At 47.5% G+C, this 27,507-nt stretch overlaps 1 protein-coding gene across 7 annotated transcripts in view; it reads right to left on the minus strand.

Annotated features, from left to right (window-relative positions):
* Positions 1–27,507, minus strand: part of MICU3 (mitochondrial calcium uptake 3) — a 547,440-nt gene that overhangs the window by 512,740 nt on the left and 7,193 nt on the right. The window lies entirely within an intron of this gene.

The following is a 27,507-nucleotide window of genomic DNA, read 5'->3' on the forward strand; positions in this document are numbered from 1 at the left end:
TTGTAACAACTCTCATCATTTTCATCAAAATATTTCTGTGGCTCTTCTCTTTTCTGCAATTATTCTTATACTTCTCCTAGGGTTTCAAAGAATGAAATAAGCTCATTTTAAGAAGATATGAAAAGATATTCTTGAATACAACCTATGGCACAGTATATCCTATGAATCGATTTGTTTGCTCTTCATTGATGAAACGTAGGCGGGAGAGGCGAAGCCGGACCCGATAGGGGCCCGTGCTAAACGCCACCCGAAGGCGGGAGCCCTCCCCCTTCCTCAGCAAGCCCGCGAAAAGGGGACGCACCAGATTGGAAATTACTAGAGGTAGAGGAGCTGCTCACACAAGTACCTTGGGATGCCTCACGGCAGGGGCACTGTGAGAGCGAATGACAGCACACAGTCACAGGCAGAGTAGATGAGATGCTCGCGCAGGGTCCTTGGGATGCCACAAGCAGGGGCACTGAGGAGCAGGCGAGTGGCCAGCAAGGGTCTAGGGCTAGCGGAACGGCACTTGCAGCCCGGGCCACTCCTAACGGACACCCACAAAATCGGTAGCAATGGAAGCCTGGAACCGCAAACACAGAGGCCTTGCAAAAAGGGGCACCTTGAACAAAGACAGTGCTGCATAAAATGAACTTCACAAAACCAAAGGGGATAATGGACGGATTGCACTCACCCCCAGTCCACTGATCTGGGTTTAATCCATCATCATTCTTTAGCTCACTCCGCCACCCCAGTTCAGACATGGCCATATGCAAATCAGTCTGACCCTGTGCCTCATGAGAACAGTCTAGCCCGAACTGCCAAGCCATGTCTTCCCTGGGCAAGAAAGAAGCATCCTGGGACCGGTTTCTGGCTAATCAGCAGTCATCAGCCAGGCTAGCTTGAATCCAGTGGCAAAGAGAGCAAGGGACCCACGTCTGGGCATACCCTGCCAACTTAGGGCAAACAAAGCAAAACCAAAGGGGATGACGGACGGAGTGTTGAACATTGCAAGCACTCAACCCCAGTCAACTGATCTGGTGATCTGAGTTTAATCCATCATCATTCTTTTTTTTAATAAACTTTTTATTTTATTTTAACAACAACTGGGTACCGGTACATACAGCACAAATTCACCATAAAAAGTCCGCCCTTCAATACATACATTATCATCTTGACATTCACCTCTTAATGGGGTTGGGATCCTTACAGAGCAATACGTTCATACAATTTCTAATCGCCAATAAGAGACAATGCTATCTAGAGAGCACAAACATGTTGCAACAGGTGGCTGCGGCATGGAGAGAGCAAGAACACCACACCCAAGGGGGAGAAGCCAGCACCTCCGCTGTCAACTGGGCCATCAGTGTTCGCCTTTCTTTCTGGATCTCCACTGTCGGGGAGATGCAGTTGTCCCCTCTATAATTATTCCACTTACCCCATTTCTGATCCCATTTCTTGGGGCAACCCCGTCCCTTAAATACTGACTTTTCAGCAACCATTGCGGTGTCCATATCCTTTGCCCAGTCAACCAGGAGAAGGACCGCCTCCACCCCCCCTTTTTGCGCAATATTCCGTTTCGCAATGATAAAGCCCATTGAGGCCCATGCCTGTTCAGCATGTGTGAGGTCAGTCGCCCCCCAAATATTAAGTAAGCATAGCTGGGGAGATAACCCAAGAGATTTGCCTCCCGCCCTCTCAAGTTGGCGGTCAATTTTCCCCCAGTAGCCCTGAATACGTGGGCAGTCCCATAAAATGTGAATGAAAGTACCCTCTTGATTACAGTGTCGGAGACAAAGTGGATCAGGGCGTCTACCTAATTTGAACAGAAATTTAGCATCAAAGTAGACCCGGTGGAGGATCTTGAACTGGAGGAGCCTCATGGGAATGGTGACTTCGAGGTGAGGCCAGTGCGTCCCACCACATGTCGTCCTCCATCTCTCCCAGGTCCCTCTCCCAACCCCCCCCTCAATTTCAGCATCGGGTCAGCACGGTTGTTGACCAGCTTCTTGTATGTGAGTGAGATGGCCCTGCGGTCCATGGGATCCAACAACAGTAAGTCTTCCAGAGGGGAAGACTCAGGGAGGGAGCCATCCTTCGGCAGGGCAGAGGACACAGCGTGACTAATCTGCAAGTATCTAAATGCCTCAGACGGAGCCAATTGGTATTTTGCCTGGAGCTTTGTAAATGAGGCCAGTCTCCCCTTAACCCAGATGTCTCTAACCGTGGAAATTCCGATTAAATCCCATTTGTCAAACCCTGGACAATTGCTAAGGTGACTCAGAACATCAGGTTCCCATTAAGGAGTCGCTTTTGTCAGACGCTTGTGCCAACCCAACTTTTTGGTGACACCGTGCCAAATCTCGGCCGTGTGTGCCGTGGGGCCTGTTAAGTTAAGTTTGCGGGGACTGGTGTAAAGCGCTCTTTTATAGCCGCCCCGCCCCATGAGCCAATGACCCATGTGGAAATTAGGCTCATCGTGGGGTTCAAACACCCATCTATTGACTGCGATCAACTGGGACGCTTGATAATAAAGTCTTAGATCCGGTAGACCAATGCCCTGTCATACCATCCAATGGTGAGCTTATTCATTGCTATTCGCGGCGTACGGTCCCCCCACAGCAAGCCCCGCAATACTCCCACCGTTGATTTGGGAAAAATACGAATCTGGGATCGGGTTGGGGTTATTCTGCAAGGCATAAAGAAATCGCGGAAGTGTGACCATTTTGAACAGGGACATGCGCCAGAGGAGACTTAGAGGGAGAGAGTGCCAATGTATGGCGTCGGATTTGAAACACTGTAGAGGCCTGAGTAGGTTTTGTTCGAAGAAGAGATCGGCGTCAGGAGTGATGAAAATACCCAAATACCGAAAACCCCGGGGAGCCACCGGAATCTCATAGCCCCGAGGACTCACTGGGGGGCACCCCACAAAGCATACATCTGGGACTTGGACCAATTTATCCAATATCCAGAGTGGGTCTGAAAATGTGAAAAATATGGAGCACCCATTGCAGCGACCGCGCGGGGGAAGCCAAGTACAGGAGGATATCGTCAGCATAAAGCGAGATGCGGTCCTCGCGATACGCCATCCATTTAAGTCCCCGTATCCCCGGATCACCACGGAACCACACCGCAAGCGGTTCTAAGACAAGGGCGAAAAGAAACGGCGACAAGGGGCAGCCATGCCTCGTGCCCCGATGAAGCGTAAAAGTGGCGGAGCGATGGTTATTAACAACGACATGGGCAGTAGGGTGAGTATACAATAGCCGGATCCAACTTATCAGCTTGGGCCCAAACCCCAGGTGGGTCAAAACAGCAAAAAGAAAATCCCACTCTATAGTATCAAATGCCATAGAGGCATCCAATGATAACAGAATCGCGTCTTCCTCTATGGTGTGGTTCCTACCAAGGACCCCATGTACCTGACGCACGTTCCGGGCCGTGTTTCTCCCCGGCATAAACCCGGATTGATCCGGATGGACCAGATCAGTAATATAATGGAGGAGTCGATTTGTCAGAAGTTTGGCCAGGATCTTAGCCTCGACCGTCAAGAGGGATATGGGGCGATACGATTTGCAATCCTCAACAGGCTTGTTTGGTTTATGAATGACCACAAGAGCTGCGGTTCGGATCTCTGCGGGGAGGACACCCGACTGAAAACATTCAGTGTTTAAATTTAACAAGTGTGGAGCCAACAAAGGTGACATGGGTTTAAATAGCTCAATGGGAAGCCCATTAGGACCTATAGTTTTACCGGACCAGACATCCTGTATAGCCTTTTGAACCTCCGTCACTGTAATGTCTGCCTCCAAGGTCTGTCTCTCTTTTGAGGAAATAGTGGGAACGTCAATAGTAACCTGAAGGTCAGCTGACAGCGGGGCCTGAGACATGGGCGAACTAGTATAGACCATCTCATAATAGCTAGCAAATGTGTCAGCTATTTGTTGAGGGTCGGTAAGGAGAGTACCCTCAAAATTCGCTATCGCGCGGACCCTCCTAGCAGCCTGTTCCCGTCGTTCAAGCCACACCAAGAGTTTGCCTGTCCGTTCACCCTGCTCGTAGATCCAGTGTCGGGAAGCCAGAGAGCACGCCGCGACGTCGTCGAAGAGAAGTTGTCGATAATCCGGTCTCTTAATCGCGAGGTTGTGGCATGGTCTGGATCTCGAGCTACCGACTCCTCCAGATCCGAGATATCCGCCTCCAGCTCCAGTACTCTCCTGGATCGTTCCGCCCTGTGTCCCACCATGAGTGATAGAGCCCTGCCCTTTATGACTGTCCCAAAGGCGCCCCCATAGTGTCACTGCAGAGTCGACAGAGCCTGTATTCTCAGCAAAATAATATTCGGCGTCTTTGCGGAGAGCCTCTTTGATATTCGGAATTTTCAGTGCCCACGGGTGTATGGAAATGGAGAAGGGGCGTCCCCCACGATGAGATCCCAAAGTCGCTAGGACAGGAGAATGATCGGAGATCCCACGGGCCAGGCAACTGGACCTCATAAAAACATGAACGTCTTGGGCGTGAGTAAATATGTAGTCTATCCGCGATTGGCTACCATGCACCATAGATTGAAACATGAAACGGGTGCGCGACAGATTGAACCACTGCCAAATATCCACAACCCCTAGGGCATTCGCAAACTCCAACAAGTATGAGCCTCTTGGCGGGTCCCCCCGGGGAGGGAGACGGTCCAGAGAACCCATCATCGTGAGATTAAAATCCCATCCCAACACCCCAAGTGGCAGGTCCAACAGCAGGGTACCCAAGTCATGCAGCGTCTGGCGCTATAGTCCAGGGGAGCATACACAGAAACGACATTAATAACACATCCCTCCCAGGAGCCCGTTACTGCGGCGTATCTGCCATGGGGGTCAGTCCAGGTGTTATGGATGATATAGGGACAACCCTTCCGAAGCAAAACCCACACCTCCCTGGAACCCGAGGTGAAGCCGGAATGGATCACCATTTTGTACCCTTTCCTGTTCAGGGCACCACAGGAGTTCCCAACCAAGTGTGTCTCCTGTAGTAATACCAGATCAAGCTCATTACGCTTAACGTATTGCAACACAATGCCCCTCTTAATTTTGTCCCCCAATACATTAATGTTCCAAGTGGACAAGTTAAGTGTCAAACCTCGTGCCATCACGTCAGTTCAATGGGAATCGAGTGGTGGAGGATAATCAAGCAGGTGGATGTCACTTATGTCGACAACAGCAAAACTAGATGCAAGAATGGAGAGGTGAAGAATAGAGTGCACCGGTACCAAACACAGAAAAAACAAAACAAACAATCCCTCCTTTCCCCCAAACCCCCCCCACCCTGCCTCCCTGCAGATCGGGCATGAAACCACCCGCCACCCCAAACTTGCAGAGCGCCTGTCGCCCACCCACAACAACTTCGGGACGCGTACAACCCCACTCCCTAAAACAGTAAATAATGAATCAAAGCACCAGCCCCGGCCCCAATACCCCAAAATAAAACATACTTCAGCCTTATTTGACATTCAAAGAAAAGTATTCACGAAAGCCTATGCATCAAAGTCTAAGCAAACGCAGAGGCAGTCATACCGGAGCCAAAAGTACATCCGGCAACCCATGGAAATGGGAAAAACACAACCCACAAATTGAACAATAGCACATCGTAACCCTGCAGACCAAGAAAACATTGTATAGGTTTTTGACAAGATCAGTCTTACATGATCACCCTGTGGGGCCTTGAGAACTCGCCTCAGAGAGAGGCGGAGACCGAGGTTGCTGTCGCCACTCGTTGAGTTCCCCAGCGTTCGGTGTCGATTTGTGAGATTTCTTACCCACCGTGCGCCAGCCTTCGAGCCACTCCCAGGCATCTTCGGGATTGGTGAAAAACCACAGTTTGCCATCCGATTCAATTCTAATCTTTGCAGGGAATAACATGGCATATTTGATCTCCTGGTCCCGGAGAGCCTGTTTCACTTCCAGGAAGCTCCGATGTTGTTTTTGGACCCTCAGGGTGAAGTCTGGGAAAAACGAGACTTTACTGTTCTCAACAGTCAGTGGGGGTGCCACCCTTGCTGTTAGTAGGATCAAGTCGCGGATGCGATAGTTGAACACTCGGGCAAGAAACGGATGGGGAGGGGCTCCTGGTCAGGGCCTGCCTTCAGGCACACGATGGACTTGTTCAATCGAGAAACATTTGGAGAGACCCCTTAGCTGCAGACGGTTCAGGATGAGCTCCTCGACATAGAGGTTGGTGGTTGGCCACTACGCCCATTCCAGAATGCCCAAAATTTGGATATTATTGCGCCGCATTCTACCTTCATACTCGTCGAGTTGAACTGCAAAGGCCTCCTGAGAAGAACGCAGCTCGGCCACCTGCTTCTTGAGGAGGGTGGTGTCAGTTACCAGCTCCATTGTGGTGGTCTCGATGGTAGTGACACGATCGGCCATTTTTCGCATGTCCTCCCATATGAGGGCCACCTGCGTCGCGAACGTGTCGATTTTGTACTCCAGAGAAGTCCACACAGTGGTTATTGCCGCTAGGAGGTCTTTATTGGTGGGTTCCAAATCACCATCGTGAGCCACAACATTGCCCTGTTTGTCCTCGTGGTTCTTCTGCCATGCAAACTTATCCAGTTTGGCTTGCGTCACATTACGCTCACTCCAGCCTGTCGCCATGGTGGCTCCGCGAGGAGGGGGTCGTGAAGGGGTAGGACGCAGGAGTTACTCACCGCCGCTTGCCGTGGGACACCCCACGAGGCCTGTCAGTTTTGGCACGTGCCTCCCTCACCCCGACAGTTCAGCACTGGAAGACACCCCTCAGTCTCACCCAGGGGCACAGATCAGTCACCACAAGCAGTGCTCGGATGGTGGGAGCTCGGGTGCCTTGCGCGTCCCTCCGGGCTGATAACAATCTGGTCGTCGGGCCCTTAGAGGTCTTCAAATAGTTTTGTCGGGGATGCCACAATTTCCCCCTTGCTCAAAGACTGAGGTCATCTAAGTAGCACACTCAAGCGCCCGACTGGACACTGGCAACACCAGGGAGACACTGCCAGATCAGAGTCAATCAGCACGGCTCACCAGACAAAAATGAGAGCGATTGATCCCCACCTGCAGGCCCACACTAAATGCAAAGTATGACTTAGGTCAAGGCGGCCCAGAAACCTCGGGCCCACGGCGGTGGTTGTGTGGGCGTCTTCGAGGCAGATAAGCTTCGCACCAGCCAATCGCCCCCAGCGATGCCGCAGTCTGCAGAAGAAAGAGTCTGGTGGGGGCACGCAAAGACACGAGGCCTCGCGGCCCGCTGGAGGCACAGCGGCACGGAAGGAGCGATTGAAAGCAAAGGTAGGGTGGACTCACTCCCTCGCGACGTCCTCGTGCCAGCTACCGTGTCCCGGCAAACGGTCCAAGTACCTCAAACTCAGCTCCGGGTGCAGGGCAGTTCAAACGGAAAGCACGTCACTTCGCGGACTAGGCCGCATCCACGGCGTCACATTGCCCTCCGCCGCAGCGAGGCCGCACTTCCTGTCGGCCCGGCCGCGTCCAGCGAAGCCGGCGGTTGGAGCCTCTCCCAACAATGACGCCCGATTGGCCTCACACTCACACCGCACCCTGGGCAGCAGTGTCGGCGATCGTAGAGGCACTCGGGGCAAAAGTCAGGCCGGGGCAGACAGTATTAGGCGGATTTATCGGGAGTGGCACGACAGAGCTCAGCTACTGTGCGGCCATTCCTGTCGACAGTTGGCCACGCCCCCATCATCATTCTTTACGTCATTCCGCCACACCAGTTCAGACATGGCCATATGCAAATCAGTCTGACCCTGTGCCTCATGGGCAGTTGGCAGGGTATGCCCAGACGTGGGTCCCTTGCTCACTGTCACTGGATTCAAGCTAGCCTGGCTGATGACGGCTGATTAGCCAGAAACCGGTCCCAGGATGCTGGTTTCCGGTCCAGGGAAGACATGGCTTGGCAGTTCGGGCTGAACTGTTCCCATGAGGCAGAGGTCAGACTGATTTGCATATGGCCATGTCTGAACTAGGGTGGCAGAGTGGGCTAAGGAACGGTGATGGATTAAACCCAGATCAGTTGACTGGGGGTGAGTGCTTGCAATGTTCAACACTCCGTCCATCATCCCCTTTGGTTTTGCATAAAATAAACTTAAACAAAATGTTAAAAGACAATGCAGGATGTACAACGAAATGGAGGTTTATGAATGACCAACTAAAACTGCGAGATGTACAACCATGTTTTAATAAACTGCGGCCATTTCTATGCACCCTATCATGTTGTCACTGGAATGATTACTGGAAAAAGGGATGCAGGTCGGGCGCTGAGAAAGGGGAGGTGGGGAGGGACTCGCCCCTGAGAGGGGTTAGATCATTGCTAAATAACAATAACTCAAGGTCCCTTCCGCTTATAAAATTTCTAAACAGGTTGGTAGTTTAGGATTTCATTGCTGCACTTCCTAAAACTGCATGTTACTGCCAGTGCAGCTGCATAAATATCAATAGCCTCTTTTGGAACTGGGCAAATACAAAGAATGTATATATCTCATACCATGGATTTTTATTTTCATTAGGTAATTGGGTAGTGCTCTTGTACGAAGGTTGCTTTTTATCTTCATTAACTTGCGCAAACTGTTTAAGGCGACTGCATTTTTTTACTTAGCCAGTTGTCTTTTTAAACGTAATGGGGACATCTTATGGTTTCGAGGTAGGTCTCAAATCGCTCTTTTCACTTATCTCAGTCTAGAGATGGCGCTGCAAGTTGTGTGGCCGAAAAACACGTTGCATAATTAGACGGATACTAGGCGTTGCAGCCCTTCGTGCAAGCAGCAATTTGGGAGAATAAATAGAATTAATTATACTGTAAGCATCAGAATGCAATGAACTTGACCTTTACATTAACAAGGCACCATGTTGTCCAATGCTGTTAAACAGACAACACAATCCTGCCAAAGGCGAAACTAGGGTGCCATAGGTCCTAATGCAAGAACTGAAAACGCCCCACCCCAACCTGGCTCTTTAATAAGTGACAGACATAATTGGGGTGTAGTGTGCTCCTCACAGTCCTGCAACAGGGAGTCATTGTACTTACTGCACTATAGAGAACTACAGGTCGCCAAGTACCACATCCATCCCACCCTCATCTCCTCCCTATCTCTTGATGTCTCTTTCCCACCGGCCTCTTACTCGTTCTTTGCATCTTCCTCTCTTTTTCTGTTTTCACTCTCATGAAACGTCACCTCGTTTTCTTTTCTCCTTGGCTCTCTCTCCAATTCCCCCCTCATCTATCTACATCCTACCCTTCTCTCCTCAAACCTTCCCTTACTCTACCTGGCATTTATGTCCCCTTGCTCCCATTCTCTCACATCTAGATCCTGTCTCAACTTTTCTCACCATCTATCATCTCCCTCCTGTTCCTTCCCGCGTATCCCATGGTTTATTTCTCTTCCTTTTTCCTATCTGATTTGCTCATCCGTCTCTCCTTCTCCCTTTCTGACACTTTTTCCCCTTCTATCTTTCACCCTCTCCTGTTCTTTATGTTCTCTTATCTCTCTCCTGCATTCCCTCCACCCTGCTCGCACATGCCTTAAGAGTAATCAGTGCCAGGAACTACTGGCACTGTTACTCATTCAAAGTAGGTGTCCTGGAGTGAGCCCCACACACCTGTGAGACCTGGGGCCACTGCAAGAGCTGCAGCACTGGTAGCTGCTCCCCTAAATGCTGCAATAGAGGGCAGGGCATGTGTGCAGGCTGGAGCCTTTTTCCGCGCCAGACACCGTTTCCATGCTCCGGTCTGCTTGGCAGCATGAACGAAGTAAGCGATCATTCTCCGTAACAGGACACCAAATCACTGCTTACTTCCTGGAGGAGTACAGCTCATTTCCCCCCTGTAATCATTAGTGAAATACAGCACAAGGACATCAAAGGTTGACGTGGACATCCTAGTAGGAGTGGCACAGATTATGTGGCACAGAATGGAGTGCATGGTGCAGCAACCTTTATGTGGGTAAAAAGCATCAACTGATGCAATAGGGTGCCCGACAGGATCACAAATCAACGAGTTCAGGGTCACCTGGCGTGAGGGAGCTGTGGCTTCTGCCAGTAACGATGCCTGACGTGCCGAGTGTACTGGACTCTGACTGTCTTAATCCTGTGTGTGATTTTATCCTGCAAGTGTGCTGATGTGCCGTTTACTCGAAGGTATTCCATTTCTAATTCTACAGCGAATGAGAGATAGTGTAGGTAGCCTGCCTTATAGCATGACAAGGTAGTCATGCTACTATTTCTATAGCATGCAAACAGCCGAGAGGAGCGGAAGAGCTTTTGCAAACCCAATTTTGAATTATTCAAATAGCTTCTTCAACCATTTAGTAGTGGACCTATAGTAATAATAAAATAGCATTTTTACTATTTCTCTCCTGGAGTGGTGAGGAGGGCTGAAAAGTAAAGAAGACATCCGTGCCTTAAAATGTCTTGCCATCCCCTACTGAATATTTGAAGACGCAATCCCGCCCAAGCTGCACCAGTGTCCTGCCCCAGAGATGCCCATACAGCAGGGATTTTCACCAATACTATTCCAGGGATTACCAGAACCATGTACAAATCGTCCATAAAAGTGTAAAGAAGGGGTCATTAGGCAACTAACACCATGATATTACGCTGTTCAGGATAGCCATTACCATGCAGAGAATACCTACAATATGGGAAGGAGGGCAGTGTCATGCCAGCACCACCACTATGCCAGTAATATGCCAGAAATCCAGTGCAGGAAAGTTCACTCTACTGACCATGAGCACATCTGGGCATTGTAACAAATGGGCATAAACATAATTTGGGGGTAGTCAGGGGTCGCAGCTGTGACCTCTAGCATCCCCCTCCTACTTCCAATACGACCCCTGGTCACAGAGGAGGCAAACATTTGACCCCCTCTGAGGCCAGGAGTCGCAAAGGAAGTGCCAGGAGCAGCAGGGAGCAAGCTAGAGGTCACAGCTGCGACCCCTGACTACCCTCAAATGAAGTCCATGCCAATGGGGTTAGTTTGGGATTGAGGTATCCCTAGCAAATCAATAAACCCCCTCTTGTTTAGACCAAACACCGTTCTGAGAGAAACTCTGCACAATCCCATGCATCCATAGCACAAGCAGCCAGCAATCCCTAGAGAATTGCATGCAGAGTTCAAGCAGTGCCAATAATTTTAAGGAAAAAAAAACACCACAATATAATTCCCAAATCAACTTAGAAAGCTAGAGAAGTATTGAAGTAGCAAAATTACACCAAGATAAACAAAATATGTTACGGGGAACAGAAGATGTGATTTTTTTTAAATGTTAAGCTAAAAGTGCCTAGAAAAATGAAGCACTGTGGAAATACAATAGTTTGTGGTGGACCGGGGCCTAAGTGAAATATCGGGCTGACTGCGATGGAGTAGAGGTTGGATACACCAAGCAGGTTGTCCCAGTCAAAGGCTCTACCTTCAGACTTAGTCTCCAACAGCTAAGAAAGCTTCTTCTAGTCAGTTACAGAGACACTAGCTCCTCAGTGCAGGCTTCTAGGTACCATATCTCTCTCCAGCCAGGTCTCCAGCAGGGTCAACTACTCTCAACAGCTGGGCCCTCTGAGTCAGGAGACTTTTTCCTTTGTGTGTCTCTGAAGCAGGTAAACAGGAGGCCAACCATTTTACCCTAAAGAGCAGGCCTAGTCCCCGGGTGCCAGCAGGCTTCAAGGGTCCTTCAGACCTCGAGTGAATCCTTCTTCCAGCAATAGTCACACATTGGGATTTTTCTTCAAGTAGGGCTTTCTTCTTAAGATGAAGTCTTCCCAGGTACAGGTATGTTCTGAGGAGGTGGTGGAAGTTTCAGATTTATAGTGTGCCCTGGCCAGTAACTGGAGATATTCTACTACACAATGCTAACAATTTTCTTGCAACTCCCACCTCCTATTGCAACACTTGCCTTAGTATAAAATTAACCACTGCCAGAAAGTAGATCCCTTCTACGTGGTTAGAGGTAACACCCATTAGCCTTTACTGGTCTCAGAGGCATGCCACTGTCCTCCGAGCAAGAGTTGTTAAGTCTCCCAGCAGATTATGTGTATTCCAGCTCTGGAGCCGTGATTCGTGGCAGAACTGGGTTTAAGCCACTTCTGGCTCAGGCAGTCTAAATTGTATTTTTCCAAAGTTATTTTTCTGCTGAAATTATCAAAATTCTAATTTCACCATGTTAGAAAATGGGGTTTCTGGTTGGGTAAGGTATGCATCCAAGCCAGGTAGAACCCACCACTCTAGTCAGGGTAAGCAAGATACACACCAAAGATAACCTGTGCTCACCCTCTGGTAGCTTTGTACAGAGCAGGCAGGCTTATCCACAGAGGCAATGTGCAACACACACACAAAATGACTCCACACAGGCTTAGAAATATTACATATATTCTGAACAAAACAATACCAAATACGACAAGAATATGATAAGTATTTTTTAAAGTCATCATCGACTTTATATAACACATTAATTGCAGCGAAAATTACACAGCAGCCTCAACAACACCTTCGCTTCTATCAGGCTCTTTATGGAAAATATTCAGTGCAAAAACAATGATGCTGGTGCTCCCTGTAAGGGAGTTATGGTGATGTCCTACTGGGGAGTGCTGAAAGAGCACTCAAGATTCTGAGCTTTGGTACGGTCTTCCGACCCATCAGCGAGTACCAACACAGGTGAGCAAATAAAGGGCAGACCAGGGTTTCCACATGGGACCTAGCCAGGCACGATCATACACAGCTGAGTAATACACGCAAGGTGACCTAGAACTGGCACGCAGGGCCTCATCAGTACTGCTCCATCAGTGATAGTAACTGGCCTGGCTAGTGTCTCGAGGGGCCGCGCTGACTTGTCCTCTGTCCGTTGCGATCGAGCAGTGCAGGGCGATATTTCTTCTGGCAGTCGGGCCCGGCCCTCGGCAGATTTCTTGCATTGCCAGGCAACCCTCTGGCTTCTCAAGGCAGGGCTTCCCTCGACGCTGCAGTTTCGTTGTCAGGGTGAGACACAGAAGCACTCCACACGTACAAAAGCGCTCAGCACGCACTGGTAATGGGGAAATTACAAAGCGCTCAACACACGCTGCAGAAACACAAAGCTCCCCACACACAATTGCCTTTGCCAACTTGGGGGAATCTGAAGCGCTCAAAATGCACTGATGTTGGCAAAAGTTAGAACACACTGCTGCCGGACTCATGAATGACAGAGTCCCACGGCAGCAGTGCTAAAGCAAAATCTTTGATGGCCCTGAGATTTCAAACCAGGGGGGCAAGCCAAAAAGCCCTTAGAGAATTCATAGCAGGCAAAACAAAGAGGTAGCAGGCAGCAGAGCAAGGCAGGTCACAAAGTGCCAGTCCCTCCTGCAGCTCACAAGCAGCAGAGCAGTTGGCAGAGTGGCAGTCCCACCTGGCAGCACAGCAGTTTCTTCTGGCAATGGACAGATGTACAGCCAGCGATGTCTGGTTACATGTCCAAAAGGTGTCTGAATATATGGGGTCAGAGCTCCATTACTTATACCTAAAAATGTCTTTGATGAAGAGAGTGACTTCAAAAGAGCCCTCTAAAGTGCATAAAGATCCTTTCAGCCCAGCCCTGGCTCCAGACTATTAGTAGAGGGCAAATCAGCCCTTTGCGTGAGGGCAGCACACAACCTATTCAGATGTAAGTGTTTACCATCTCTCCCTCTACCTGCCTAGCAAGACTAAAAGTATGCCGATATATCCAGATGTAGCTCCAGTCACAGCCAGCCCTTCCTGTGTTGTGGCAGTCTGGAGAGAATGCACAAAGTGCAGCTGTCACCCAGCCCAAACGTGTATTGGAAACAGGGTGGATAGCACAAAGAGTTAGAAGCACAGAGAAATGCCCTCTTCTAAAAGTGGTATTTCTACAATAGTCATGTGAAATCCAACTTCACCAGTAAGTAGGATTTATCACTACTATTCTAAACATACTAAACATGGCAACACCACTCTTTTCTGATCAGGAATAACCACTTAAAAGTAAAGAAGGGAATTCCCAATGATTGCCTATAAGAGGAGTAGGCTACATGTGCTACCTTTACTTACACAGCACCCTGCTCAAGGGCCTACCTTAGTAGTGACCTATGTATAATAAAAGGGGAGTTTAAGGCTTAGAAACTAGCTTTAAATGCCAAGTCGCAGCGGCAGTAAACTGCACACACAGGCCCTGCAGTGGCAGGCCTGAAACAGGTTTGAAAGGCTACTTCTGTGAGTGGCACAATCAGTGCTGCAGGCCCACTAGTAGCATTTAATTTACTGGGTATATGGTATACCACTTTACAAGGCTCCTACAAGTAAATCAAATATGCCAACCAGGTGTAAACCAATCCTACCATGTTTAGGGGAGACCCATAAGACAGGAGGTGAAGGAGAACAGCAGTCTGAGGAGTCCCAGGCCCACCCCACCACTCTATCGGAACAGCCCTAGGCTGCAAGCACGGTAATGATTAGGCCTGGGCGGTAAATTTGCGATTTTTGACATTTTCGCGGTCACCGGAGAGCGCGAAAATGTCAAAACTTTCGCAACCTGCCGCGAAACGGAAGTATTTTTCTTGTTTGCGCTTTAAAAATGCATTCTCGGGCGCGCAGTCGCGACTTACCAGGTCCCTGCGTTCGCTGACGAGTTTTCCTATTCGTTCACACGCGCGCCACATGATGTTGGATTGTTGGTAGCCGGTCGCGCTATCCCGTGAGAGTTAGCGATCGCGAACAGGAAATAAGCATCGCGAGCAAGATGGCCGTGCCCATTAGCGATCGCATAGGCAAGTTGGAGATATATTTCACCGCGAGCACGCAAAATATTTCCCAGCGAGCACGCAAAAACACATCGCGAACGGGCGGGAAAAGCAATTTCCGCATCTTCGCAAACGTTTCGCATGCTCGCGGAGATTTTGAGCAAAATTTCGCGATAATTTGCGAAAGTCAATTTCGCAAATTCCACCCATCCTTAGTAATGATACAAGGGCCCACCTGTCACCCAAACAGGTCACTCTGTAATTTAGCCCTACAAGTTGGGAGGGAGGGGACACAAGGGTCTGGGAAGGCCCAGGGATGTCAGCACAAGAGGTCTGGTAATGGCAAAACCAATGCTGTTAGGCCTATGCGCATTTGAAACACCCAGATTGTTGTGGCACTGACCCAGGGGGCTGTTCCTTCAAGGTAGAGCGTTGGAGACAACCCTGAGAGTAGAGAGGTACCATTCCCCCGGAGACTGGGGCAGCCCCATCACATGGGGCTGCTCTTGTGACCTTGGCCCAAACTTGCCCACCCTGTGAGGAACTCCCTACTTATTGGAGTTGGGCCCCTACTGAGAGACGAACACTCAAGATGGAAAGTGCTCAGACACACCCTGCCCCTCAGCCGTTCTTACACTAAGGACTCTATAATTCAAGAAAGCTAGACAACGTACTGATGACTTGAATGCCACCCACACCACGCAAACCTCGATGTCCCAACTTGCTTTCACTTTGGGCCCAGCAAGCCAAGAATCAACCAACAGGCACCCTTCAGTGAGTGCTGCTACGGTGGGCATCATGACTTCCAGGAAAAGCGACAATGTCCTTACGAACAATGACCTGAAATCCTGACTGCAAGACCTGAGGAACAATTGGAAGTCTGACTTGAAGGAAGAATAGCAGACTTTGAACAAGGACCTTCATGATGCTATAGCATTACTTCGAAAGGACACAGACCAGATTTAGGACAGAGTCCTGGAGGAGGAGGGAGATCTCTGATTCCTGTCATAGGAACAGTTGTAGCAAACCGACAGAATTAAAGTCTTGGAACTTCATGTCGACTTCCTGCAACTTAAATGCGAAGACTTGGAACACAGAGCACGAAGGGACAATATATGAGTTTGGAATATTTTGAAAGATAGATTCATGTTCTGTTGGCCCAGATTTGGCAACTGAAAAAGATAAACTGTCCACATCAAACAGGTGCACATAGTATGTCCTAGACTTAATATAGCCAGCGTCCACCCATGAGACATAGTGGCCAGACTATCATTCTGCCCTCAAAAATAGACCATCCATCGAGAAGCACGCAAAACACCCCAAATCTACTTTGGTGGAGAAACGCTGGTCCCGTTCCAAGACCTATCACAAACCACCTAGGAAAAACAATGTGAACTGTGACCGTAAACAGATGCCCTGAATAGGACCAAGATCAGATTCCGATGGACATTTCTGTGCTGAGTGGCTTTTAAAATGGATGGAAAAGGAAACCATGCCATGCAGTAATGGTGGAAGAATGGCTCAACCTACTACGGTGTACAGAACCTAACCATTGACCCAAAAAACTCAGATGGGGAGCAAGACTTCACTGGCGAAGACAGAAGGTGCTCTCTGCGACCATGTAGACAGAACGCAACGGACAAATCAGGAAAGGACAATTGGAACACCTGAACACACTGCACCCTATGCAGGCCTGTACATTGAAACAGACGGGGGTGCTGGACAGGACCAGCTCATCCCGATCTTACAAGGTGCCCGGGGCAAGAACTGCAAAGCCTCCATTGTGTAGTCACCATTGGTTTCCAGAAGGAACTTCCCAGGTACACACAGTGTCAGTGGTATGAACCCACAATGGGTTGTTGACTGTTTTTGAAGTTTTTTTACCTGTGTGTTAGACATGGCATCTTTGGCATGGTTTCCCCTGACTTTTTGCCTTCTGATCTTGTGTTTCACGGACTTCATTTTTGCTGGCTTTAGGATCCTGGACACTTTACCACTGCTAACCAGTGCCAAAGTGCATGTGCTATTTACTCTAAACAGGGTGACATTGGCTTATCTACAATTGGCATGTTTAATTTACCTACGAATCCCTAGTAAAGAACGGCCCCTGTGCCCGGGGCTTATAAATTATTTGCTATTAGTGGGTCTGCAGCGCTGATTGTGCCACTCACTTAAGCAGCACTTTAAACATGGCTCAGGCCTGCCACTGCAGAGTCTGTGTGTGTGCAGTTTAAGGTGCCATGTCGACCTGGCAAGTTACCTACCTACTTATCATCCCCAAACATTCCCTTTTATTACATATAAGATACCCCTAACGTAAGCCCTGGGCAGACCTAAGGGCAGGGTGCAGCGTATTTAAAAAGTAGTACATGAACTTTAAAGTTTTACTTGTCCTGATAGTAAAATACTCTTAAATTCGATTTTCACTACTGCAAGACTTATCTCTGCGATAGGTTAACGTGGGGACTGCTTTATAACATTTTATGTGTGTAGTTACCTTTTGGGACCAGACAGGAAACTAAAAATTTGGTGTCTCTGGACTCACAATTTAAAAACATAAATTATGGTGTAGTTGGTTTTTAATTTGCAGTTCTGAAAATGCCACTTTTAGAAAGTTTTATAAACAAAAACAATGTCTAGGCACCAAATTCTATATCTACAATCGAACATAAAGGACCAAACATTTCCTTTTAAATGGCCCTTGTGATTTATTTCACGTTACTAATCTCAAAACATTCATTCACATGTCTTTTTGAAGGGCAAACTTTTTTTTTTGCAGATCGACTGTACATTTCAAACCACATTTTGACATCAAAATCAATATGACGACATATGACAAAGAAGAACAAGAACGTTTTTTACAATTTCAGAGCAAAATAGACCATTCCTACATTTAAACAGAATACCACCTGGCGGAAATGTCATTTGGTTGGTAATGCAATATGTCCTGCCGGTGTAGGCTACTGGGGTCACTAACCCTAAATGTATTATGCTGAAGGAGTAGGCACCCTGCCGTATCTCCTTGCAATTGCTGATTAAGTGCAAATATACATCCCCCAGATGATGGGTCAATACATTTCAAACCCACTGTAATTATTGGGGTTCTCCTCAGGACCGGGACAGGGTCAGTTCTTCAAATCTCCTCATGCCGTCAGGACTCTGTGAAAATTCATTATTGAGTAGGTGTGACTGAGCAGCCATCTGCATGTTGATGGGTCATCCTGAAGCAGGATGAAAGGGAGGAGCTGACACTAGCACCTGAATGGGGCGGTGCTTGTCCACACACAAAGGATTGGATAGCCCCCTGTAGCTAGTCTGGGATCAGGACAGGATAAGCAGAGCCTTGTGCACTTCAAAACATCTCTTTAAGTCTCCCTACTTCAAAGGCCAAATTGGATACAAGTACTGGACCACCGACACCAGGATTTCAGAAATTTTCTGGATCTAAGGACATTCTGCCAGGAAGAAGAGTTCCTGTTCTGCAGGTGGGACTGCCACTTTGCCGACTGCTTTGCTGTGCTCCCGATTGCTGTGCTGTAGGAGAGACTTCCAGTTTGCTACCTGCTTTGCTGTGTTGGCCTACTGCTTCTTGCCTGGGAGTGAGAAGAACTGGATATGCTCTCTACATCCTTGAACCCAAGTTTTTCCAAGGGCTTCCTGGCTTGCCTTCTGTTTTGAAGTCTCAGGGCCATCAAATACTTCTTTCAACCCTGCTTCAGCTGCTGAACTCTGCAAACTGAGCCCTGCCCTGCCAGGAGGTGCCGATCCAGTCCTGGGCCTTTAAAGTGGGTTCTGCAGCTGTTTCTTCACGAAACATGACGCAGTGCCGACTTTGCACTCATCAGAACCAACTCAGTGTCCTGTGACGCTGACGCAGCGCCGCTGCGAGGACATCCCTGCGCGTCTCAACAACAATGGGGAACCTGACTGCGAGGCTCAAGAACGACGCAGCACCTGTTTGGCGCTGACAAAGGACCCTACTGCAAGGTTTAACGGAGATGCATTGCCTGCATCGTAAGGGAATTGACAACAATGTGGGACTCTACACCGATGCATTGGGTCTTAGACGCTGGCGCTTGGTCCATCCAAAGGTACTTTTTCAGTGTGCCCTGTGTGGGTCTTGTAGCTGGCCTGCCCTCCATCGGGGTTTGCCTGAACTTTGGATTTACCGCAGTCCAGCACGACCTCAAGTAACCCCTAATCGCTATTGTCTTTTATGCACTATATTACAATATATTCTTTAAAAAATCATATCTTCAGTTCTACTTATTGGATTGTAGTCGTTTTGTTCTGGTTTTACTCAGATAAATATTCTCTATCTTTCTTAACTAATGTGGAGTCTTTTGCAGTGTTTTCAACGTGATACTGCAATTTAACTGTTGCCCAAATACTTTATACATTGCCTCCTAAGTTAAGCCTGACTGCTCTGTACCAAGCTACCAGACGGTGAGCACTGGTTAATTTAGGTTGTGTATCTGACTTACCCTGAATAGGGGACAACTTTTAATGTTACAAGTCAACAATGCAGAACGACCCCTGCCCACCCTGAAGAGTAAGGTCTATGATATATTCACCTGTAAGGTCATGTCCACCTATTATGTGCCCACAGCTGAAATTCTGGTGAACGGATCCTTCTCCGATACTGTCCATCTTCCCTCCCAATAGAACCCTTGGCTATGAAGAGCCATAAAACCCCAGCAGTTAAGGGCATCCCTTTTGGAGGAACGGAACATAAGATCTCGTTATTTGCGGACGACATGCTTCTTACCATGGGGTCAACTTAAGACTCTTTACCCTGACTGATGCTGCTCATTACCGAATATGGGGACCTTTTGGGGTGTAAAACTAATCAATTTAAATCGGAGCTCCTCACTAGAGGACTCGCGCCAATGGAGATCCAATTTTAAAAAGACCACACACAATTCAAAGTTACCTCCAGGGCTATTCGCTACCTGGGAGTTAACCTTCCCAGTTCCTTATCGGAGTGAATCCCTGTCAACATACCTCAGTTACTGAAGGACATGAAACTCGATATGTAGAGGTAGAGTAACCAATATGCATCTTGGCTAGGCTGGATAGCGGCAACCAAAATATCTCTTGACTACCACGTTCAACACTGGAAGGCTTCACCCGCTCCTTTATCAACTTTGTATCACAGGGCAAGACGTCCAGAGTTTCCACAAAAAAAAAAAGCTCAGGTCTCAGCTGGTTAAATGGGGGTTGGGCTTCCCACGCATCTTTCGCTATTATTGAGCCGTTCAATTATGAATAATAAAGGAATGGTCCAAAATGGAATCCTGCGATCACTGGCTTCATATGGACAGAGCTGTAATGGGGCAAGCACTTTGGGATATGATTTGGACGTCCTGTAAACAGACCCCAAAACGCATACTGTACCCAAATCATTCGTACACTTCTGAATACATCAGACAACCTAGATTTCACATCAGCACTAGGGATGAGGATTGCAGAATGATATCAGACATGATTTGAAGGGGAAAATTAGATCCTTCTTGGACTTTAGAAAAACATACCACCTCCTGGAGGCAGGACGCTTCCAGTATCAACAAATCCAACAATAGGTCCTTCACGCACAATTAAAGTCGGTAGCAATTTGACCATTGACAGAGGGAGAGAAACTCCTCACATCGTATAGAGGGAATAGGGGATGGGTCTATGCCATATATAAAAACCTAAATACCACACCAAAGCCTGGGTCCTGGTCCTAAAAGCACAGATGGACAACAGAACTTCAACTCACCATTAGCACACAGCAATGGGAAAATTGTAGAGGAATATTTACAAGTATTACCTATCGGTTCGCTACAGGGAATCAGCTCTTAAAATACAGACAGGCTGATACCTTACAACAGACAAACTTCCCAGAATGTTTCCACATCCAGTGACTAATCTTCGTTGGAGGGGAACGGAATGGGGAGAGATCCGCTTCATTTGTGGTGGAGCTGCACTAGCACAGTTCTGGAAAGAAGACTTATCCACAATTAAAGACATTACAGGAGTCATAGTGCCGGCTGGGCACAAAGTGACAGTACTGAGACTATGCCTGGATAGTTGTCAAGGGGGTGTCTTGAAGAACTGGCGCCTGATAAATCAGCTACTGTCGATAGCAATGATGATCATCGCCAAATGGAAACAAACCATGACTCATGGTTGGCACACATGGTGCTGCTATGTCTGGGTCATGATGACAACTAAAAACATGATAGAATGCATAGATAAAGACAGGAGCAACCTTATGACGAATCAGCAGCTGGTGCTGTCATACATGGAGGATGAACGCGGTGAGCTGACGTTCTTAAAGATAATGCGCACTGAACTTATTTAGCTAAGCTTCAAGGGAGAACTCCACATCATACACAGATAAAGTAAGTTGTGGACCACTGGACTACCATAAAAAACAAGCTCACCAGAGTCCCTGGAAACTGAATAATGTATACTGGGGGGTTGGGGAAGCATTAAGGGAGGAATGTTTTTCTTCTTTTGCTGGTTCTTCTGTTTGTTTTTATTTAGGCACTGATAATGTCTATGTATTGTATGAGAAATGGAAATTCACTTTCAGTAAAAACAAATACCAGCCTTGTCTTGAATTCCAGCAGTGCTGTTCATACAGCCCAAACAATAATGTCATCCTCGCAGCAACCAAAGCATTGCCAGGCATACGTTTTACATGGTGGAGGATTCTTCAAGTAAAAGGTCAAAGCGTTTGTGCTTATTGTCTTGCTACAGCTAAAATATCGCTCTGTAAAAAGTCCCATATTTTCATGCTGCGGTGGAGAAAATCCATGACTCTGTAAACAGTGATATTACATTACCTGCAGCTTGGAAAGTAAGGCAAAAGTCGATATTCTGGTTTAAGAAGGCCCCATGCTCAATAGCCCACATTAGCGTATACATTAATCCAATTGTGTTTCAGTTTATTAACAATTTGCTGTCATGCCTAAAAAGGCCATACAAACAGTTCATATACACACAACTCAAATTACATTTAAAAACGTAAACTTTTACAACTGAGAGAAATTTTTGAGTACTAATATACTTTTACCCGCCCACCTACAAGCATTTAAAATCAACAGGTACTCATTTAACTCTGACCCTTCTATGTCTAAAAACCTTAAAATATCTAATTTTTTACGAATGACAGACCTTAACCCCTTAGCACAGAAACAATTCCTCCATACTGGAGTAATCCAATTGTGGCGAGGCGACGAACATTTTTCTTTAAAGAGAAAAAAGCAGTCCAAACACCAAAGGAAAACAAACATTGGCAAATCCAACAGGTTTTGCTTACGCAAAACTTATTGGCTTTGTCAATGGTTTTTTACAGGTTGTACAGCAGTGCATGGTCATAGTCAGTGGCGTAGCAAGGGGAGTGGCGGGGCAATCCACCCCGGGCGCACAAGTTTTAGGGGCAGCAACCCACCCTCACTTTTATCTGCAGCTGTGCACGGCAGCCGTCACAGGACTTGCCAACTCCCCCCAGTTCAGTCATGCGGCCGCCAGGCGGCAAACTCAGTGACCAACACGGGCGGCACATCGACTAGCTACGCCACCAGTCATAGTGCTTTTTTGTTTTTACTTTAAGCCATGTTGCACAGCAGCCCATACTTCTTTGCAGCATGTAAAAAAACACAGCACAGGGATGGTGGGGGCGCTCCAAGAAAGGGAGGGATGAGGGTGGGAAACATATTGGTGAGCTATGAGAGGGAAAAGGGTGAAGGACTGGCGTAACACAAGCCCCCACAGCCTACGCATTGCGGGGGTGGCCGAGCTCCAGGGGGACCACTCAGCAAAAATGTGGTAGGTGGTGGGCCGGGGATGGGGTGGACTCCTCCGTGTACTTTGCAGAGGGGCCTCCCTAAGCTTTGTTACATCACTGGGGGGAAGCAGGAGGATGGTGGTGTTTGATAACTACAGTGAGAGGGCCGGAGTAGGTAAAAACAAACAATGGCGAAGTGAGAGGGCAGCAGGTTATGAAGATAGCTCATTCAGCTCTGTTGCCTTTAAATTTCATTCTGGTACAAGTAGACTGCTATTGGATGGACTATTACCAGCACCGGACACAGAGCACCTATCTGGGAAATTAGAAGCCAAGAGAAGTTTCAAGATGAATTAAAGGGCGGAAAATAAGTTGGTAAACTAAAATGCATTTAATAGAAAACATTAGCCAAAACAGCACGGAGTTCAGTAGGTGGGGTGGCCAGAGAAACTCAAGTCTTGGGGAAAGGTCAGAATCCCTCACACTGCAGCGTCCATCTTCTCTGCTCCTAGCATTTAGAGGAAAGGTAGAATATGGAAGGAGTCATCCTGCACAACTCCACCAGTTAAAGCTCGAATAAGTGCAGGCTGCAGTAATGAGTGGGGTAGTTTTAGCCAGACAAAGCCTCTCTGAGAAGCACCACAGGGCCTGGGCAGGACACAAGTTCAGCAGACAGGAATACGCGGCTGCCAAAATGTAGCTAAGCCAGCCTGAAACGCCCCAAAGAGATGCCACTTATAAGGGAAAACAAACTGGCCAACCGTGCTCACAGAAATGAAAAGTAAAAACAAAATGCATGCAGTCGGTGGTTACACATCAGACAGCGTTTGATTTGTAAAAAGTGACAGGGCTCTTGTCAGGAGGACATTGCCCCTCCCAGCACTGCCAATCACAGTATGAACACAACTACTAACCATCACACTCTTACATGTGGGACAATCCATATTATTCCAGGGCCTCAAAGCTATAAGAATGGCTTGGGTGGCAGGTATGTATCATTGTTAATCAGAGGCGTAATGAAACTTGAGGGTGCTCCCCTGCAAAGTACAAGCAGGGGGCCCACCAGGCTCTGGACCCAGACCAAAGCGCTCTGGCCAGGGACGTGCCAGTGCCAGAAGGGGTCCCCGGAGTTCAGGCACGCACCGCAGAGGCGTTTATTACGCCCCTACTGTTAATGTATATTGAATTAATGCACAGCTGTTGTTGTGCACTCATTTAAATTAAGCAGACAGCATAACCATATGGCAGACTGCCATAGGCACCAGAGCAGACAATTAAGTGCAGGTGCTAAGCAACGGAACTCACCGGCTCAAATTAATCACGATTCTGCCCAGTAATAAGAAATAAAAGCTCCTAGAAGCTGTCTCTGCTCTAGGGCCACTGACCAGTTGCAAACTTTTGGTTAAGCAGCACACTCTAAAATAGAAGAACCGTGCACATAGGATGTGATCCGAATCCCCCTTAAATAAAAGGGGAAGGATGTGGCATAATGGCCAAAGCTGCTGACTTTGGAGCTGGGTAACCTGGTTTGTGTTTTGGGGCTGGCTTAACATCCTATGATTCTAGGCAAATCACTTAATCTCCCTGTGCCTAAAAATAAAAAAACGTATGAATGTGTCCTTGTGTAATTAAACTGGTGCTCATGAAAAGTGCTCCAGTATGTGCGGGTTGGAAGTAGAGCAGGAGGAGCAGGAGGAGCGGGTGGTGGTGGTGAAGGAGAGGTTCTGCAGAGTGTCTAAAAAAAAATACAAAGAAATTTGAAGATAGTACCTGCAGCCATTGGAAGGACACTGGCCACAGGAAGCAGTACTTGTTCCATGCTCTACAGCTGTGGTACTCCTAGTACGGCCCGCGGGTCGCCAGGCCTTCATTGGCGGCCCGTGGACCATGCCTTGCCGTGTTTCTAGTGAGGCCAGCAGTAAATACAGAAGATGACCGCAGGAGCATACATAGTGAATACGTATTAAGTAGGTATTCACTGCTATGCTCCCGCAGCCATCTTCTGTGTTTACTGCCGGCCTCTGTGACCTAACAGCACCGTCGGAAAGCTTCCCAAAAGGTCCTTTAAAAGTCAGCTGTAAGCGCTTTCACAGCTCACTTTTTTTCAAGGGCCCTTTGGGAAGCTTCCTGTTTGGACTGAGACCGATAAAGACAGATAGAGGCAGGGACAGATAGAGACAGAGGCAGAGAGAGACAGGGGCAGAGAGAGAGACAGGGGCAGAGAGAGAGAGAGACAGAGACAGAGAGAGAGAGAGACAGAGACAGAGACAGAGAGAGACAGACAGACAGAGAGAGAGACAGAGAGAGAGAGAGAGAGAGACAGAGAGAGAGAGAGACAGACACAGAGAGAGACCACACTGTAAATTTGGCCCCCGAGAGAAAGTTTGTAAGTCCCCTTGCTCTATAGCATGGACAAAGACTCCGAAGCCATTGGAAGAACACTGGCCACAGGAGGCACCAGGAGTAGCTGCTGACCAGCAGGAAGACAGGAAACAAGAGAAACATGGAGGCTAACTAATGGTAAGTAAAGAGAAGTAATGAGAGGGTGCTAGGCCCCATTTAGGATTTTTTTTTCATTTCAAGAGATTTTGCAAGTACAGCGCAAGCGCTGTGCAGGCGAAACCTAAAAATAAAATGGCACTTGCTCAGCTGTGTTAAAGACAACCATAATTACGAATTTATTGTAGCAACATTGGTTGCCATTCTTACAAATTTAGATGGAAAAGATTGTAGCATCAAATATTCAAATTAGAATAAATACAATTGCAAAAAATGCTTTATTTGTAGCAGGGTGTATATAATATTTTTAAGACTTGGATCAATTTTTGTTCCATTTAGTATGCATTTCCCAATGTAAAATACACTGTTTTACAGTTAAGAATTTATCAATTGGCTCTTGCAATTAAATGGCAAATAAACACATTAAACAAGGCTACAAACCCAGACTAGGCTCATCACTATAGAACACTTCTTGTATACTATCTCCACCCTTTCTCTTCTATCATCTCTCTTTCTATCGTACTGTCCTTAATCTCCCAGCAAGTCATTGTAAAGAGGTTCAGCTAAACACTTATACCAAGTACCTGTACCTACTGCAACACCAACCACGTTTGGCTGGTTCCTCATAACGGATACGCTAATGTACTTGTCTATAAAAAAATAATAAAAAAACTTTGAAATCTAAAAAAAAGAAAAGATAAAGTTAGAGTTTGTGGCAGTCTCTTATTTATTTGCAAATGTATGGCTAAATTCCATTTTAGCAGGAAGCATGTAAAGATAACTACACATCAAGTTATACATGTTACCATAACCACCACATTACCACAATCATTGTTACCACCCTGCCATTACCACACCACAATTTTCACCACTGCCAGCATTACCACATCATCACCTTTGCCACCATCACTAGCTCCACTGTCATCTTCAGCACCATTTTCAACATCACTGCCACTATTACCACCAAAATCATTACCATTACAACTTCCGCCAATTTTTATTTTGTTTAAATCCGTTTTTATTTTTCAAATGTAGTTTACAAACATTACCATACTACAGAGGTTGACATGTCCATGTAATTTACAGTAACTAATCCACTGCACTCAAGTGCCTGATTTTCTCAATAACAGATGGGTGTTACTTGCATACGTAATGAGGTTTCATACAATGTATTTGTATCATTGCTTGTTTCAGTAGTAACATTTGGACATACATTTGGTATACTGTTACCCTCCCTGCACATGGGCAGGCTACATGTCCTCCATTCTGTGAAGGTCCTTTGGGAGCTCAAGCTTGAGGGAGCTCCAACTGGTTATGCTAGCAACGGGTCCATGTTGAACAGTGTCAATTACATTGGGAGGTGGAGGGGAAAAGGTAGTGACAAATAAGATCTAAAAGAGTAACAGGTCCAGCTTCAAGATCCCCTTCCCCTCACCCCCCTCTCTATCTCACCCACCATATTAACAACATGCATTGTATCAAACCATCATTGTGTACGCATACAAGTTGCGAGGTGAACATATTGCTGTTAACTACCCTCCCTTACGTTGGCTATTGTGTGGTGTGTTTGCTCTCCACATATACCCCCCATTTACGACTAAGTGCGTTCCAGGTCATCGTGTGCTAGGGGTGGCCCATTTTGAAAGTCTTGCAAGACTGTGTCCCAGTCGGTGGCTATAGGGATCTTACAGAGTCCCAGCGTGTTTTCCCTACGCAGCTCAGCGCTCAACCTTGGCCCATGTCAGCACGGATTGCCTCCAAGCTATCAGGGGAGGAGGTGGTGATACTTTCCACCTCCTAGTGATCAAACATTTGGCAATCAGTGTTCCTAGCTCGATTAAGCGAGTAGTCACCTTGTGTCATTTACTTATGTGGAAAAGGCCTTAAATTAATACCTCCAATGTATGTACGAACTAACGACCTGCGCAGTCAGATAATGGAGTCATGACGCCCTGCCAATATGAGACAAGGAGAGGGCAGACCCACAACATGTGCAAGAGATCAGTGTGTGGTATCTGGGCCAGGTAGCATCTTCCAGGTGGAAGCATCTATTTATTTTGGCAGGAGTAAGGTATGCCCTCTGCGTGACATAATATTGGATAAGGTGAAATCACGCATGTCGTGGGATTCGGACGGGATCCTCTAGTATTGCAGCCCATTCCTTGCCCATGCAAGGGCGGGCCAGATCCATGTCCCAACGCTGCCTCAGCTGCAGGAGCAGCAGCGCTGTGTGGAGGCATAAAGAGGCCGCAAACCTTGTTATGAGGTGCCTTCCAGACCCCACGACGAATAGGTATTGGATAGTCAGATGTATCTGTCGTTCCTCTGACATCTCTCCCCATTTGTTGCCCAGTGCCGTTATCAGTGAGGTCGGAAGTAAGAATGTACCCTAGGGTAGGCCCTCTTCGTCCAACAATGTTTCATATGTTAAAAAGAGCCATCACGGTAAAGATCCCCTAACGTCTGTATTCTTGCCAGGCGTTAAGCTCC

This window comes from Triturus cristatus, chromosome 2_2, assembly GCF_964204655.1.
Source record: "Triturus cristatus chromosome 2_2, aTriCri1.1, whole genome shotgun sequence".
NCBI classification, from domain to species: domain Eukaryota; kingdom Metazoa; phylum Chordata; class Amphibia; order Caudata; family Salamandridae; genus Triturus; species Triturus cristatus.